Source organism: Puma concolor, chromosome A2 (assembly GCF_028749965.1).
Source record: "Puma concolor isolate L17-30 chromosome A2, mPumCon1.1.hap2, whole genome shotgun sequence".
NCBI lineage: Eukaryota > Metazoa > Chordata > Mammalia > Carnivora > Felidae > Puma > Puma concolor.
This window is the reverse complement of record NC_141668.1, coordinates 148,054,361-148,070,280: the sequence shown is the minus strand read 5'-3', so window position 1 is coordinate 148,070,280 and position 15,920 is coordinate 148,054,361.

Below are 15,920 nucleotides of genomic sequence, written 5' to 3'. Positions count from 1 at the left end.
AGATGGAGCACTAAACAGAACAAAGAGGCCGGAAGGTGGTCGGGGCTTCCTCACCACCACATGGCCACAGTCAAAGTAATACCGTCGCATTGTGATGCCACCAGCCCCTGGGCTGCGGAGGACAGGGACCGCCTTGAGGTTGGAGGACAGTTTTGGACACCGGCCTGACTCAAGCTCTCCTTGTACTGTGTTCCCCTCACTGAGAGCCCTCTTTATTTTTATCATCAATGGTGCTTTACAGGAGGGCGGTGGGAGGAGGGGGGGGGGTCTGAATGGATACTTTCGGCTTTTTTTTTTTTTTCTTTTAATTTTAAGGGGCATCAGGGCCAAACAAACCTGAGTCTGAATCCCAGCTCTGCCTCTCACTGACTGAGTGGTCACTTCCCCTTCTGCGCCTCAATTTCCTCCCCTGTAGAATGGGATATATTAGAGATGTTCTAACAATTGATGTTCCAAAGGCCCCTGTAGATAGCTGTTGTGATTATTTCAACACTAGGAATGTCTGTCCCAGGGGCCCTGGGTAAAACCCGGAGACAAAAAAGTTGCCTCAGGAGGGGTGGGGGAGGGGTCCAGAAAAAGAGGAGAAATGTGAGAGGCAGTTATAGGATTATCTGCAGTGTCTGCATGATAGAATCCAATAAGTATGAGGCTGATAAGATAATAATGACTAATGAATAATGGTAACAATTGCTGGGGACATTGTTTGAGCTCTTACTATGCACCAGATGCCGCCTGTTTGAGCTCTTTATATTCATTGATATGTTTTATCCTTATTACTTCATGAGATAAATCCTATTATTATCTGCATGATATGGAGAAAAGGAAAGGTTTAAAGAGGTCACAATTTCTATAAACTCAAGCTGTTTTAGTGTCCAAACCCAGGGTATGAACCCTGGCAATCTGACTCTAAATAACAGAGACTTAACGACCACACTTCATCTACCTATAGAGACAAAACTCGTTTTTAAAAGGCGTCTTCCTGGTTCCCCAAGTGTGCCCACACTTTCTCCTTGGGCCTCTCCCATATAAAGCTTACTTTCAGTGGAAAGAGTCTCTCCTGAAAGCTTCTGATTCACTCCCATAAGCACTAAACATGAATACCGGCAGAATCAGCCACACCAACCGGCCTGTGGAAGATTTGTCCTTTCTTCGTTAATCAGCTTACTATGAAGTCCTGACTTTCCGCCCTCATTCTACCACTACCATCAGGAACCACAGCATCCATACTGGGCAATCCGCCTTAAATTCTGACCTCATGTGGAGCAGCGTCCCGTGAATTCCCCATTATCTGGAAGAGTTTGGTCTGGTGTTCCTCCTGTGTTATCCCTGAAGCATGGGTGAGGACGTGAGGTCTCTCTCACCAGGGCAGCTCAGAGTATATCATTCCCCTGTTTAAAGTCCTTCAAGGACTTGCCAGTGTACCGGATAAAGTCAAAACCAGTCCCCACCTGCCTGCAAGGCTCATCAGAATGCATCTTCTGCATTTGCTGTTCCCTCTGCCTGAAAAGCTGTTCCTCTGATCTGGGTACTTCACACTATACAGGTCGCCACCTCAGCGTGCATATTAACTTAACGTAGCCCCTGCTCCCCCTGCCGATGATCCTCTGTATGATTTTCTTCTTTCATCCTGACCTAAAATTCTCTGACTTCTTTTGCATGCATGTTTATTTATTTTCTGTCTCCCCTCACTAGAACGTCAGCTCCAGGAGAGCAGGGATCTTGTCTGTCTTGTTCAAACCTATAACCTCTAGTAACTGGCACAGAGAAAGTGCTCAGAATAAATGAATAAATGAATGAATGAATGATCATACCCATAGCCCTATAACTGCTAAGCAAGAGCTTGAACCCTGGTAATCTGACTCTAAATAGCAGGGGCTTAACCACCATAATTTATCTACCTATAAAGAAAGGAAAACTGTTTTTTGAAAGGTGTCTCCCTAGTTCCCTAAATGTGCCCACACTTTTTCCTCTGGCCTCCTCCACACAAGGCTTACCTTAAGTGGAAGGAGTCTGATAAGAGAAATAGTTTTCCTCTGAAGAAAGACAGTATTCTATTACTCTCCCTTCTTGTCATACTGTTTCTTTTGAAAAGTTTTCTCTTAACTGGCATTTTCTCATAAAAGACAGCTGAGATGCTCAATCTTGTTATCCATCCCGTGTTCTATGTGGGCCAGTGGGCATCTAGATACTGGGTTTAGAACTCACATTAACCATTTCTGGGGGGACACAAGTCCATTTAGTAACATAGAAAGAAGTTGACTTTCTCATCTGAGAGATAGGAGAAAATGCTGGAATTTTTATTTTGCCTTATTTTGTTTATTGTCCACAATTTTCAATATTGCGTGCCTAAATCTGTGTGTTGGGATTTGGAAATCTGATTTAGTAGTTTCATTATTACTTTTGCTCCCAAACAACGCATTATCCAGCCACACTCCTGGGTGTAAGCTCTTCAGCCAAGTTCCTTTCTCTGGAAGAGGAATCTAGAAAAGTATAATATTTTTCAAATTTCTCGGACTTAGACATGCTGTGAAGCTGACTGGCAGAAAAATAAAATCTCATTAGACAGCATCTAGATAATGAGCAGATTTGGTTCTAACTAGAGTCTAATATAGATCAAACATATCCTTTCTAGATAAGAAGCAATGAAGAGTCTTTCTTCTTTTTTTTTTTTTTAAGAGTCTTCCTTTCATGACCACCTACTAGGAGGGCACATTTGGATGAGTGTTAAAATAAATTTTTCCCAAAGAAGAAAAGTATATCAGAGCATCTCAAAACTACTTAAGAATATGAAAATCTAGGGGCACCTGTGTAGCTCATTCGGTTAAGGGTTCAACTCCAGCTCAGGTCATGATCTTGTGTTTTGTGAGTTCAAGCCCTGCGTCAGGCTCTGTGCTGACATCTCAGAACCTGGACCCTGCTTCAGATTCTGTGTCTTCCTCTCTCTCTCTCTCTCTCTCCCTCTCTGTTCCTCCCCCACTTGTGCTCTCTCCCTCTCTCTCTCTCTCTCTCTCTGTCTCAAAAATAAATAAAAAGAATATGAACATCTTTGTTAATTTCAGCTATGTAATAATTTTTTATATCAAACTAATGATGGAGAAAAATTTTAAGACATACATAATAGCAAAATATCGAAATAAAAAAAGACAAGAGTTTCACCATTTGGTCAATTACTTGGTCTTCCTGACATCAAGCTGTGCACAAACCATCTAGGAAGCTGAGGGCATTTTTTTACTTTTCAAGAATGTTCTGACTGATCATAGCACTTACACATCTTACTGAATTTTAACTGGAGCGACTCTAATATGATTTTTTTTCTTCTGTGCAAATATTCTCAACCTCCTTAAAAGAGACTGCAAATAATTCTAAATAGCCGAATTAAATCCCAAGTCCTTTTAATTTTGTATACTTTGCTGTTACAATCTTCAATGCTTAATAAAGTGACACTGTTATGACTTCCCAAATCTGTCTCAATAAATCAGCGAGTTTCAGATAAAAGCTTCTTACTCAGTTTAATCCTTAATTCAGTGATCTATAAGTGTCCATTAAGGTCAAGTGACAATTCATTGACTTTGAAAAACATGAGAAACACTCCCAGGGCATAAAAGATCCCAATGTCGCTGAATGTATTTAAAGTAAGTGGTTTTGACTTAAGCAAAGATTTCTACTTAACCCAGAAGAAAAGCAGTCACTCCTTGGAAATACCACAGAATTCAGGGACATGAAATGAATAATGGCAAAGGATTAAATTTACCTATTCCAGCCTGTACATATATCTACTGAGTATATACAGGAACATGATGGCTCCACTCACGTGTTGCTCATGGACAACCCTGTTCTTCTCAGCTCAGGAGCAAAATCCTCTCAGTCATGTAGATATGTCATAACAGAGATTAGTGGGTACACAAGCACCATCCCTCCCTGGTTCTGCATGTTCAATTTGAGGATGTTTTCAAACATCTCTTTGCTATTTGAAAACAGCATTCAATCCATAGTGATAGCAGTATCTATTTCAAAATTCAACAACAGAAAATAAAAAAAAATCATACATTTAGGGTCAGTTTGTCAGGAGTAAATAACAGCTACAGAAAATAAATCAAAGAGCAGTTTAACACATACGGAAAGTAATAGCCATAGGCATGACTGATAAGGTATTCATTCATTCATTCATTCATTCACTCTATTGGTTTCTCATTCAAATGTAGCATGGATTGTCTACTGTGGGTCATCAATTATTCATTCAACAAGCATTTATGGCATACCCATTCATTCATATCAAATTGGTATTGTATGTGCCAGATTATGTTGCTTTGTCCAGTACAGCCAACAGATAATTATTAAGCACTTACTAAGTGCTAGACCTTAACAGGTTCTAGAACAAAGGCTCCAATGAATGGGTGAGATGGAAACCCCCAAAATGTGTTTGTAAACATATCCTGGATGTTATTGCTACTTAGGTGACGTCATTGGGCCTGTGGCTTCTGAGTGTGTTTGGAACAGGGCTTAAAAGGCTTAAGAACCAAGTTCAACATTAGGAATTCTTCTTTGTGCTAGTTGGCCACCCTGGAAGTCCCAAGGGGGTCCAGCAGGAGAGAGGGGTTGATTCTGATTCAGTGGGTCACCCTTTGGAGACACCCCCGTAGCCATGTCATTGCTGGGGCTCCCAAACATTGTCATCTGATAGGAAGCCTAGCAGAGGCACTTTGGCCTCTGTTTGAGGAGGCTGGTTTGAAACTGGGTGAACTTGTAGCCAAAAGTCTCTTTTCCACACTCTTGACTACCTCACAGAAATGGAATCTGCCCCCACTTCCCTCCTGAAGCAGTCACTCTAGTTTGTGCTGAGCATTTTACAATACCTAATATCATCGGACTTGACCTGAAGAGTAAGGGCTGTTATCCTGATGTCACAGATGGGGAAGTAAGCTTGCAGAGGTGACATCACTTGCCTTGGGATGCATAGCCAGGATTTAAACTCAAGCCCTGATTCCTAAGGGCAAAAGCGGAGGGTAGAGCTAGGAAAAGAAGAGGCAAGAAGGAGGGAGGAAAGCAGAGGAGAGGGATGGAAGGAAAGAAGAGGGGAAAAGGGAGGTGGGAAGGATGAAAGACGGGGATAGAGAAGGAAATGAGGTAAAAAAGGTGCTGAGACCATTCTCCCAGGAGGGCAGTGAGAAAAGATTGTATCTGCTCTCTCCTCTTTGTCTACAGAGGATTAGCCTACAGGATATCCCACACCCATGTTTACATCAAAATTGTAATCAATGCATGTTGCCAGAGACCCGATGAAGTTTTCACAAGGCCAAAATTAGATTGCTTCTTTTTCTGAGCAACCTCATAATGGTACATTCTTCAGTTTGCTTCCAAAGGTCACCGTCCATGGTAGAGAGTTTTTGCTCAGGCCGTGAACCAATGTCTGTATCTTTGAACAGTGTCCCCCAACCAGGGGTTTTATTCCCAGGTTGTTCATCTTTCTCTTCCTTTTTTGGTGAACTTTCCCCAATTATCTACTGTGTGCCAGGAATTATGCTAACCATTGGCTATGCAGAAATGAATGAGCCGTGGTCTCTGCCCTCAAGAGCTCACAACGAAGCAGGATATCCAGGCGCATGCGATAATGATGAGGAGTGTAATGCTTATTCACGCTACACAATAAGGTATGTGGGAGACAGAGCAAGGGAAAAAAGCAGGCTCAATACTAAAGAAAGGAGACAAAGGATTATGTCCAGAGATAGGGCATCAGTCTGGCTGTTCAGAGCTTTTGCCTGTCCAGCATTGATTCCTCCTTCCCTGGGTAAGAACACCTAATTCTCCCTTGAAGACTCACCTATATTCTTCTTCCGGGTCAGATGACTCCACCCTCTTATTCAAGGTGTGGACCTGTGACCCACGCATGGAGTCACATGACTTTTCTCTGATTAGACCAATGAGAGATGGTGTCGGGATCATGTCTTGGCGGCAGTGCAGTAGGGGAACCCACCTCCCCCGGAGGTTGCTAACCTGGTTGGCTGTAAGTGTAGTCTCTGGGTGAGGGGTTGGGAAGTACCATGTGACCTAAGTGGCATGGAAAATGAAGACAGCCTAGAAGTAAGCAGAGCCCAGAAATGGAGGAAGAAGTAAGACATTAGCCTGACCGTGTTGGAGCCCTTGGATCCAGCTGTGTCTGAGGTCCACTTTACCCTCCTCACCTATCCTTCATGAAATCAGCTTGAGTTGGGTTTTATCACTTGCAATTCAAAAGGTTCTGACAATACAATACTATTTGGTTGTTTTAGGGAAATTCACATTCAAGCACAAAAGGCAAGGTCAGCTTTACAACTTAAACAGCAAATACCTGTTCCATTCCCTGCTGGGTTTGGGTCAGCCCTCCAGAGTCCAAAGGAGATTTGACCTGACACCATCCTCAGGCTCCCTGGAGACAGAGCCCCTTGTCAGCTAAGAAAAACCATGGGGAATCACCATTAACGTATGGGTGGCGTGGGGTACGAGGTGAACCGATATATAAGCCAGGTGGGAATCTTGGGAGCGCTTTGAAGATAAGCCAGTGAGGTCCAAGCCAGGAAGAGAGTACGTGAGGGGCTTTTCTTAGAGACAAAACACTCTGTGGCTAAGTGATGGATGCTGCAGCCTGTGACCTATACCTACATCTATAGGACATCTGGCTTTGACATACTTGGGACAATGAATGGGAAAATCAGCAACTGTCTTTTAAAGTTGACTCTTGATTTCTCTGGTCTCTCTGATCCTGCTTCATTTGGAAACATAAATTAACTGGTTTAAGTAAGCTAAATCCATTGGGGTTTGATTTTGGGTCTTAAAATCCAAATGTGCGGGTGTAGAAAGGAATTTAGATTCCCTATGTTCATTAGGAATAATATTTTAAAAACCTACTTTCTCCACGTAGAGTCATTAATATATTCCACACAAAAATGCTTTCTGCAAGCCTCCTGTGTACCTGCCACTGTGCTACAGGCAGGACTACTGAGGTGGGCAAAATTTAGATAAAGTTCTAACCCTCAGAGAGCCTATATATCTTCCCTGCATAAGAGACCATCTTCTAAGTGAATATATTCAGTCAGTCAGTCACTTACTGGTTTCTTCCTTGCACCAGCTTGTATAATTATGCATATTATATATGATGAAAATAAAGGTCAGATAGCAGGGTGTTCCAGAAAAGAGCTATTCTTTGAGGGTGAATTAACTGATGAACAGAGAATACAAAAAGTAGCATGTTCAACTCCTGCTACATTTCTAAACCTCCCCCCCCCTTTTTTTTTTTACCTTTGTTCAAACTAGAAAATCTATGATTTTCTTCCTCGGTTAATATAGTTGGGTAAATCTGGTTAATACAGTCTCCTAAGACTCAGGCATGATGGCCCAGTGGTTAGAGCTATACTGTCCGGTACAATGATCACGAGTCGGATGTGACCATTGAACACCTGAAATGTGGCTCATCCAAGTTAAGACAGGCTGTAAGTGCAAAATATAAACTGACTTTGAAAGCCTTAGTATGAAAACAGAGAAAGATGGTAAAGTCTTTAATTAATAATCTCTATATTGACTAGGTTGAAATGGTAGTATTTTTGGATATTTTGGATTAAACACATATTTCTAAGATTAATTTCTCCTACTTCTTTTTCCTTTTTTAAAAAATACGGCTACTAGCAAATTTAAAATTATGTACATGGCTCACATTACTTTCTGCCAGACATCACTGAGTTAAAACAGGACTCAGGAGTGAGAGTGAAGATTGAAATCTGGCTTCTCTATTTAATAGCTGTGTGCCACTGGATAACTTAGCCTCACTTTCCCCCTCTGTAAAAGGGACCATTAACAGTCCCTACCTTTTTGGACTGTTGTGGCTATTACATGAGAAAGTCTATTCATAGTGTTAGCACAATGCCTGGCATGTAGTTCCTTTTTAGTAAATGTTGGTTATCCAGTGTTGCCCCTGGAAAGTCAAGAGACTGGGCTAGAGTGGGTAACAACAGAAAAATATGCTATGGGAATTTGCAGTAATCTCTGACACAGAGTTGTTTCCTTTTGATTTGCCATTTTCCTAAATCTGAAGTGCTCCCAACATGAGTATACCGTTAATGGATAGCCATGGCCAACCAGTCTCTTGTTTGGGCTAGGTGAGGACTGTATCTTGTTGTCATTCTTTGTGGAATGTTTTGGAAAGTACACGCAGTTACTATTACACATACTATGAATGTAGGTAGTGTTTCCTGAAAGCTGCCCATGTGTCAGACCTTGTGCTAAGCATTTTATCTACAGGTTGGGCACCCAATGGCCCAGAATCACAGGAGGGCCAAGAGATTTGCTTAGGGTCCCCCGGCCAGAAATTGGCAGAGACAGGACTCAACCCAAGTCCGTCTGACCCCAAAAGTCAATCTATGTACTGATTGAAGCAGAAATATTCTGGGTAATTCCCTGTGATCATGAAATCCTAGTGCCTTCCTCAGAGTTCCATGGACTGTTTAGACAGAGGAGGAAATCTGGCTTACCACAGGAGTTCGACATTGTTGCACCAACAAAATAGAATCAGAGATTTTACAGTAATGAAAAGTTCTGCTTTCAAAAGGTGCCCGTTCTTTAGTTAGAAGGAAGCAGAGACCCCGTTCGATGCAATCCTTCCCATCTATGGCTCTAAAATACTACCAGCCAGAAACAAAAAAAGCGGCAGAACTTTCTCTCTGGAGAATTTTCCAGGACCTTACAAATATGACCCCATTAATCCACTCAATACCCGGATGAGATAGGTAGCTGCAAGTTATTATTATTCTCGTTTTCGAGATAGAAAACCCGAAGCCAAGAGAGATTAAGCAATTAGTCCAAGGTCAAGTGGTGAGCTAGACCGACCTGGAAATGAAACAATTATCTTCTGAAATTCCACTCAAATACACAAACTGATTGGCTTGTTACCACCATGTGCTGATACCCACTTTGATGCCCTCCACACGAAATGACTGGCTTTTAAATGAGATTTCCACAGCTGCCTTTGACTGAATTTGTATGGATTGGTTTAATATCACTGTCCAAACTGACATCAGATTTTTTCCAAAATATCGGCTGAAGGAAAATACAGTTCTTTGCTCCAAATGTGGTATCCATTTTACCTAGCTCTGTTACATTTAATCATACCTACACCGTTCTTGGAGAATAAAGGGAGAATTGTTCCACAAAGAAAACCCTGCTTGTGTTTTCTTTTTCTTTAGAGATAATCTGTAGCCCATAAAAAGGTTCAGGGGCATCTGCAATTTTTCTGTGATGTTTAGATTGAGAAACGATGAGCATAAATTGTCTCAGAATTGTACAAAACCCAGAATCTAATTGCTCACCTTTGAGCTTACTATCACTCTTCAGTCAAATACCCTTTACTCTTTTCAGCTGCACTCCTTTGACAGTAGGTAAAGTTATGTGAACCGAAGTCATAGGCTGGGAAAGGAGAAGACTTCCAGGCAAGCCAGGAAGAATCTTTGCTTTGAGCTGACAGTTGCAAAGGCATATGCACAGAAAATTGGTCCACTGGAGAAAGTGCTGCTAGTGGTCCCTCTTTGCAAAAGGCTCTGCCCCTCTGAATGTAATTTAAAATCAACTATTTTGTTATCAGTTTTGACTGGCTTGGGGCAACATGAGATATCAATGAAACCGTTGTTGTCAGAAGGAAAATAACGTTCCGTTTCATTAACTTGGGAGGAGGGCATCTACTCTTTTAGAAATGGCCACGTGCCACGCTCTGAGCTTGTTGGTTAAGAATTCACAGTGGTCACTTTTGGATTTGTTGAATATCAGTTTCTTTGACAAATCAAATGAGGCTCTTGGAGAAATTCTTCTTCCATGCCTCCATAATTTCTGGAAGTCCAGGAGACGTGGGACTGGTCATCCTAAGAGATTCCAATTCTGTTCCCTCTCACTGTTCAACTTGCTCAGCCTTTCACGACCCCTTTGGTCCTGTGCTGATGTGGACAGCTCCTTCCAGAAGCACAAACTCAACCTAAGCCTATTTGCTATCTTGCTAATAATGCACAGACATAGCCGGGGGGGGGGGGGGGGGCGCGAAAAGAGTAAGCTTACTCATATTCTTCTTTCCAGAAATCAAGCACTGGGGGAATGCAATGGCAAGGCAATCCTTTCCCTGAAACCCACATCCATCTCCTTCTCATGGACTGAAAACATGACACTCAGAAATGAAAGCATCTTTAACTAGTGTTGGGGGCCCAAGTCCAACATCTCCCAAAGGATTATCTTGAGCATTTCCAAAAGGAGTTATGATGTCTTAGGATTTCCAGAAGTCCTAGTATGTTGCTGTCTTGGGATATTTCCATGGATCCCACTAAACTACCTTGTCTGAAGGGTGTTGAACAGCATAGCATCATTTGCATACAACCGTGCCGTAAAATGATCTAAAAAAGGCACTGCATTACCAAAGGAATGCTAAAAACCAAGGCCATAGATTTTGGCCAGAGGCAAAGGTACTGATTCCCAACCAACCCACGACTAATCCCGAAGCCTTAATTCTTCTTCCAGATGTGAGCAGTACTGGGCAGGGAAAGAGAAACGGTCCTGTCCAGTAGTGCTTTGCTCCGCTGCAAGTCGTCCTTGTTCTGTTTTTCCAACCAGGTGCACATTTCTTATCATATAAGCTGGGCAGATCTTTTCTGTATTTTAAAAACCCAGTGTTTTATTGTCCCAAACCCTCGCTCTTGACTTGAGTTCATGTGTTTTGTGGAAGTACAAGTGGTAATTACACAAGTCTTTCCTTCCCTGTCATTGGCAACAGTCACCAGGAAAATTTACAGCCCCCAATATCCAGATCTGGAAACTGGTTATTAAACATGGTCGAGGAAAACCCTGACGTGGCAAAATGGTATCTGAACAAGGGCCAGCCCAGCAGCAATTCTTGTGGGAGAATGGCTGGGAGTCAGCAAGGGACCACTGGTTTTATTTCATTAAATATTTTTATTGTTTATGACAATATTACTACTGCTACCAGTTATCATTTCCATTTGTACAGAAACTATTATGTGGCTGGTATTGTGTTAAGTGCCCATTTGATCCTTGTTAAGGAAAAAAAAAAAAAAAAAAAAAAGAACAACCCTCTGGGAATGTATTATAATTTTAGGATGAGGAAATAGGGAGGCTGCAAACTCAAATATGTCCAGGGGCCAGGCAGGTAATGTGCTGGGGTACAGGTGGCCGGGTGTAGCCTCTCAGAGAGAGATGAGGACAACAGAGGTACAAGCCACCACTGCTCTGTCAGAACATTCTAAGACACAGCACTGGCCAGACAAGAAAGATTCGAAGCCTGAATTCATTCCACAGGCATTAATTTTCTAGCTTCTGTAATTTGAATCTGGATTAATGCTTAATGACATTAAACATTGTTAGGATAAACTTTTAAAGTGAGACATAAATACAGACAGAAAAGTACACAAATCCTATCACTTGATGAATTTTCACAAATTGAACATAACCACGTTAACCAACTTTCAGGCCAAGAATCAGAATGTTACCAGCATCCCCAAACCACTTTTTTGTGCCCTACCAGTTGTGAACTCCCAAAGGTGAGCCAATTATCCTGACTCCTGACCCTGTAGATTAATTTTGTCTGTTTCTGAGCTTTATCTGAATGAAGTCACACAGTATGTTTGCTTGTATCTGTCTGCTTTCACCGCATATTACGTGAAATCCATCTGTGTTGTGGCACGTAGGGATAGTTCCTTCCCAACGGCTTTTGTTCTCAAATCTATTACTTGGTATGTTCCCCCGAATACCTTCCAACTATGCAACTAAGGAGGGCGACCTCCTTCTCTGAATACAGGTTCTAAACGTTGAAACAAGCCACTCAAAGACGTAGAGTTATGAAGAGAGTTGTATTGTTAAAATGTTCTTTCCAAACATTTTTCATGTCTTGTCTCATTTCCTGTTCTCACATCCCATGTCGGGTAGCTGAGAGACAATCTCATTGATGAGATTCAGAAGCAGAGGGTGCACGCAGTTTCATGATTGCCTGTGAGCCTGGCGACTGAGATTTGGTTGAGATGCCTAGGTTGCCTGTCTCGTGCTGAACACACATCCTGATGCTCCCCTCTGGGCCAAAGCTCTATGCAAATTAAACCAGTCTCCAAGGTCATTTTGCTGGGGGTCGTGTTGCTGTGCGCATCTGATGTTTGCCTCCTTTCTTATTTGAAAATTTGCATTCCCCTCGTGAGGAACACGTGACTCCTCCCCCAGAGACAGGGATTTAGGGCCAAGGGTCTCACTTGCAACCTCAAAAGTGCTCCAGAATGGATGAATACCAAGAAAACAAAACCAAGAAAAGGATGGCAAGAAGTTATTTGAGCCCTGGGACAAGCCACATCTGAAACCCACTGCCTTTAAACTGTTTATTGCATGAAGCAATATGCATGTATGTGTATGTATATATTTATTTTTGCTCACGTTATCTCGTGTTAGTTTTTTTCTCTTATTCTTTTTTTGGCGGGGCGGGGTATGTGCAAAAGAAAAAAAAAATCCTAACCGATTCCCTTATTCAAATACTTATATTTCTCCCCTCAAATTCAAACAGTCTGTAATGTCTTTATCCAGCGAGTTGCAGTTATGTAGGCATGGAGGTTTTGTCTTGAATTTATGCAAGGTTTTCTCCTGAGCCCTCAGTGAAGTCACAGTGGTTGGCACAGACAACATCTATTTTTAAACTATAGGAATCCTCGCTTTGCCCTGAGCTTGGGAAAGGGTCTCCTCTACCCACACTGATCATTTCTGCCATTGATGCATAAGTAATCCGAGAGAGGAAGGCGAGGTGAGAGGGGGTAAAAGGATTTTCAAAAAGAAGGAAAATCCAGTCCAAATGGTAAAGCTGTTGTTTCAACAGTCTTGGTTCAAAATGCTTTCAGAACTGTTTTCTTTAGCCAGTGTGTCCTCTGCACTGCCAGAAGAATATTCTGAGACAGAGACCTGCACTTTGAAAGCCTATCACAAAGAGGGGGATAAAGAGTAACTACAGTGGAGAAACCTAATAAATGCGACCTCAGCCAGGTGATCAAGGTCAACATCAATAGTGAGAAGCCATGTTGATTGTGGGTACCCTTGAGATGCTGTGGTGAGAATAGCATTGAACCTCCATGGTCCTCCTCCTCAAACCCATATCCCTAGTCTGATCATGTGGAAAAAAATCCCAGGATAGGGGCAACCCAGAATATATCTGACCCATACTCCCCAAAGCCGTCAAGGTCTTTATCAAAAATAGGGATAGTGTAAGCAAATTACAGCCAACAGGTGCCTAAGGAGGCCTGACAACTAAATGCAATAAGGTATCTGGATAAGATCCTTGAATAGGAGAATGGCATTAGGTAAAAACTAGGGAAATCTGAATGAAGCATAGACTTTAGTTACTAGAATGAAGTAGGGATATTTAGTTAATAACAACGTATGAGTGTTGGTTCAATTAGTGGCAAATGTACTGTACTGATGTAATATGTTAATAATAGAAGAAACTATGTTTGTGGGAAGGAAGTTTATAGGGGAGCTCACTGTACTATCTGCTCAATTTTTCTGTACATCTAAGACTGTTCTAAAAAATAAACTGTGTTAAAATAAACTGTATTCAAAAATTCATCACTGGATTTCTGTTACTGCAGGAGGGTTTCCTAAAATTCAGAGCTCAAAAGGGTCCTTGAAATGATTAGAGTGATCCTTCTGGACATCTTAAGTAACCGTGAGCCACACTGTTAAATATGCCTTCATTGATTATTTTTCAATCCTTCTGATTCAGTAACAAAGCAAAATTCTTGGTTTGGCCCCAGAAACACTTCTCTAACTTTTGCTGGTCTCCCTTTTTAACAAAGAAGGAGAAAGCCTCAGGCTCAGAACTCTGTTTTCATTATTTTTACTGTTCTTCTAGCTGGTGATGTCTATGAATAGAAAACAATCCTACTTTCTCCTTTATGATAGTGGCATTTTTTTTCCTAACACTTATTTATTTATTTAAAAAAATTTTTTAATGTTTTTATTTATTTTTGAGGCAGAGAGACAGAGCATGAGCAGGGGAGGGGCAGAGAGAGAGGGAGACACAAAATCCGAAGCAGGCTCCAGGCTCCGAGCTGTCAGCACAGAGCCCGATGTGGAGTTCGAACCCACGAACCGTGAGATCATGACCTGAGCTGAAGTCGGACGCTTAACCGACTGAGCCACCCAGGCACCCCCTTTTACACTTATTTAAATAAAAAAGTGAGGCCATTCAATTTTTTAAAATTGCTTAACTAAGACTACATATTGTCTTCAGCTATAGCAAGAGTCAGGAAAGCAGCATTTAAATTACTGAAGTTAAGAGCCAGTGTATTAGGTCTATACCCTTCAGCATGGCACTCAAAGCCCTCTCCCACCTGGGGATTCTGTCCAGTGTCTTGTCACCAGATGTTTCACCCTGCAAACCCCAAACACCTAGGTCAGAGGTGCTGATGCGCAGACACTGGGGACTTAGAAGAAATAGAGAGGCCCATGGATAGCAGGTTTAAATCCAATGTCCTGTCAGAGCTCTCTTTTCATGTGTGGCTTGATTTCCCCTGGGATCCATGACCTTGCTGCCTGGCAATCCATTTTCTCATAGTATTGGTCAACTGTGGCATTCTTGAAGCAACCAATTGCTTCAGGTCTCTGTGAGCTGAATAGCCATGTTGGAGCCCACACTTGCAACGTGGAAGCACTGCAAGGTGGAAACAAATGGGATCCTCATCCTAGCCCCTACATCCCTAGGGCTGACTGAGTATTGAGTTCAAAGCCCAGCTCCACCACATAGAATCCGGGGGACGGTGGGTGAGGTATGTAATCTCCTCGGGCCTCCCCTTCCTTGTCTGAGGATAACGAGAATTCCCGCCTCACGAGATTATTGTGAGGCTAAGTTCATGTAAGTGCAGCATTTAGCACAACGCCAGCACCAGATGCATGTCCTGTAAACGTATGCTGGTCATCTCTGCTGGCCTAGAGTTTCCCTCACTACAAAGTGTGGATCACGACAGTGCCTACCTCACGAGACTGTTGTCGGGGACAAACAAGTTCATGTATGTTGGCTCTAGCACCACGGCTTGGCTCCTAGAAAATACTCAATAATGTCCAATGATTTTTTATCTGCATTCAGTTATTAGTATAATTATCATTGTGGATTAGCACTTCTAAGAATTAGAACAGCTCTCCAGTTTTTTTGTGAGAGCAGTTCACAGATACTAGCAATTAGTCGAGGCAGATTCCTAATTTCAAAACCTCGGGTATACCAAAATCCAGTCCATGTGCTTCGCTGGGACTGACGTATGGATGAACTTGCAGACGAGTCCAGCAGTGTGTGGGCTGGTACCTTTCCTAACAAAAGGAGTGGTTTGTGAGTAAAAGAAGCAGGGGCTCCATCTGGCCAGCTGGGTTTACATAATCAGGCTTGAATGCGAGCCGGCTGCCTCAGGAAGTTCTATGAGGTAAGAAATTCTTGTCCAACAGAAGTTCTTTTTCTACAAAAAGGCAACATAATGAGAAGGGCAAACTACTGCAGGTTGCCCCCCAATGTGCCGGACTGTGAGAGAATTGCACACACAGTGGCTGTGAGTCCATAAAGCAAATGATATGTCCCCAGTGTCGTCAAGGGCCATCTAGGGGGAAGATTTTATCCCACCCTCTCCTCCCCAGAGAGTCTTCAGGGATATGTATTTCTGTTTCAGGAGCTCTGGGGACAGTCTCGGACTTGCAGTGAACTTACCATATGTGCTCGAATCAGTCACTTCTAACTGGGCCTCAGTTTTTCCATCTGTCAAAAGAGAATATTGGACACATGGCATCTGACATACTTTCCAGCTTTGATAATCAATTACTCTTTGCTTGCAATAATGGGGAAGATGTGGCAGTTCATTTCTTGAAGTACAACTCAAACCTTTAAAGAAACC